Raw genomic sequence first — 3,120 nt, forward strand, 5'->3', positions numbered from 1 at the left:
TGCTGTTGGACGTGGTTCTCCCATGTCAGGGAGCTGCCAGGAGGAGAATATTCACCAGGTACACTCTGATCCCAGTAGGATGAGAGACATGTGGAGCAGACCTGCATCCAGCCTGCAGTCTGGAGCCAAACTCAGACAACCCACCACCTGAAGGAGAGCCACCCCACCAAGCCCAGTCTAGATTAGTGCAACCTGCAGCCCGTGAGAGTGAGATGAATGTTTGTGGAGTTTTGAGGCAATACGTGGTATTTTTGTGGCAGCAAATGATGAATGCAATAAAAGCAACAGCCAGTTCAGGAGGGGATGGGACAAGGGCTTCAAAGTATTCAGGCTGAGTGGTGAGCTCACAAGCGTTCATTACATCGTTATTTAAACTATACACATTCATTTTACATACTCTGTTATTTACGATTTTTTTTTTCACAGCTTTAAAAAAAGCGAGGGAGGAATTTGGGGCCAAGGTCAACAGCAAGTGTTTCCCTGCAGAACTGGTAGTTTGGGAGTAGGTGGGCAGAGATGAACGGCTGGTATAGAGGCAGAGGATGGAGGGGGCTGGGTGGAGCAGAGTGCAGAGAGGGATAAAAGCAATGCAATTATCATTATAAGACAGTGCTTGGATCCAGTGATAGAGTAGGAGATTTTATTTTCTACTTCATCCTTCTCTGGATTTCCCAAATTTTCTACACTGAACATATCTGACTTCTGTAATCAGAGAAAAGAAAAAAATATATAACAGCAGACACAGGACAGAGAAGACACACTTCCCAGCAAACATTCCCTCTAACCTGTTAGTTGGATGAATCATGGTCCACGCCACCCCCTGGTAACAGTCCCTGTTCCCTGCGGCTGGGTCAGTGGAGCCTGTGCACCCCAGTTCTGACCAGTGAAGTGAAAGGGGACATCTCCTGGTGGGAGGTGGGGGTGGGCTTTTAAGAAAGCTTGCCCTCTGTGATTAATAAGAAAAAAGAGGAGAGATAAGGAGGGAAGATTTTGGATGTCGTTGAATGATATTTGGATCTGCAGCAGCCACCTTGCCACTTGAGGGAAGATCTTGCCAAGGAGGGTGGGTGAGGGGAGAGTTGGCAAGGTCCTGGAGCGACAGGCCAAGCCACTGAGTCAACCTAGGGACTGTTCTGCTGGCTTCTTGTGAAGCAAGATTATGAAAATTCTACAGCTTAAGTTACTTTTGTTTTGTTTTAAAGTTTATTTATTTTGGGGGTACCTGGGTGGCACAGTCAGTTACACCTCCAACTCTTGGTTTCGGCTCAGGTCATGATCTCTGGGTTGTGGGATGCAGCCCCAGGATGGGGCTCTATGCTCACTGTGGGGTCTGCTTGAGATTCTCTCTCCCTCTCCCTTTGCCCTTCCCACTCATACTCTCTCTCTCTCTAAAATAAGCAAATCTTTAATAAATAAAGTTTTGGGGGTTTCCTTAGTAATTTCTACATGCAGTGTAGGGCTAAAACCCATGAGCCTGAGATCAAGAGTCACACACTCTTCTAACTGAGCCAGCCAGGCACCCCTTAAGTCAATTTTGGTTAGAAAGACTCAATTACATCCAACAGCATTCTAAGTGGTGCAGAATATTTTTTCAAGTGTAAGGAAAGATATATCTGATGACCTTAGAGGCTCATTCATCCCCCAGACAGCTAGCTCAATACGTCTGAAGTAGCCCCATGATATCAGCCACTGGGTTTTAGAGGCTCCCCCCTTCTCATTAGGCTACTTGCTAAAGAGTGATACTTCCAAGGTGGCCTAGTCACATTGTTTCCTCCCCATACCCACTCTATTTAAAAGTTCCTTTTTTTTTTTTTTTTAAATAATTCACCTCACCAAAACACGTTTCTCCTCCATTTCAACATTACCGGAACAGGACCCTTTCTACTGGGACTCTGGCGACACTGCCGTGGGAAATGAGTTCCAGTGGCTGCCTGTGCCCTACTCTCCACCTGTAGGGTTCCCCCCTCATACCCTTTTTGGTAGTTGCACTGCTAAGTAGGGCTAGTGGAGTGTGTCCCATTCATGACAAAATATTACACAAGGAGGAAACCGAAAGATAGGGACTGGAAAACAGACATAAACTAGAAATGACCAAATGTCAATATTTACAGATTGCAACTGGCTCTGTCCTCTGGACCAGCCCCAGGTGGGAGCGGCAGGAGGTGAGGCCTGCTTGTGGAGACCTCCCCGGGAGGTCCACTCCTCAGGGCCCTCCTCTACCAGGACTCCTCTCAAGAAGTCACCCAGTTGCTTCCACCTCCCCAAAGAGTCAACTTTTGAAGACAGAAATCACATCATGTCATTTCTTTGTCAGCTCCTGGCACTCAAGTGTGTAGCTCCTAGCTTCTTGCCTCTTCCCTCCGCCCCTCCAGGCCATGCCCTGTAAGTCCCAGGTCTCCAGGGCAGACCCCAGGTTATATTTTTTTCTAAAATTTTATTTATCTACTTGACAGAGGGGTGCCTGGGTGGCTCAAACATTAACCATCTGCCTTGGGCTCAGGTCATGATCCTAGAGTTCTAAGATCAAGCCCCACATCAGGCTCCCTGCTAAGTGGGGAGCCTGCTTCTCCCTCTCCCACTGTCCCTGCTATATTCCTTCTCTTGCAATGTCTCTGTCAAATAAATAAATTAAATCTTTTAAAAAAAATTTTTATCTATTTGACATCTAGAGACACAGCAAGAGAGGGAACACAAGCAGGAGAAGAGGGAGAGGGAGAAGCAGGCTTCCCATTGAGCAGGGAGCCAGATGCGGGGCTCGCCATTCGGGACTGGATCCAAGGACTCTGCAATCATGACCTGGGCTGAAGGCAGATGCTAACTGAGCCACCCAGGCGCCCCCAGGTTCCTGGTTCTTACTGAAGCTTCCCACACACCTCGCCTTCTCCCATAGTCCCTGACAGGAGGGAGAAGCTCCAGAGAAGCAGGGCTTCAGGTCTTTAGCTACATAGGCAAGCCCAGGAGCATCTACCAACCACGAAGGCAACCTTACAGGTGCTACCCAAGCTGGGGACGGTCATGTCACTTCGCCCTACAAAGGTGGCTCTAAAATGCCAACCCAGAACGGAGCCCGGTTTATCTGGTTCTGCACCCTGGCTTAAGTGTTGGCAAAGTCCTGGACTG

The sequence above is a fragment of the Mustela nigripes genome, chromosome 1 (genome assembly GCF_022355385.1).
Source record: "Mustela nigripes isolate SB6536 chromosome 1, MUSNIG.SB6536, whole genome shotgun sequence".
NCBI lineage: Eukaryota > Metazoa > Chordata > Mammalia > Carnivora > Mustelidae > Mustela > Mustela nigripes.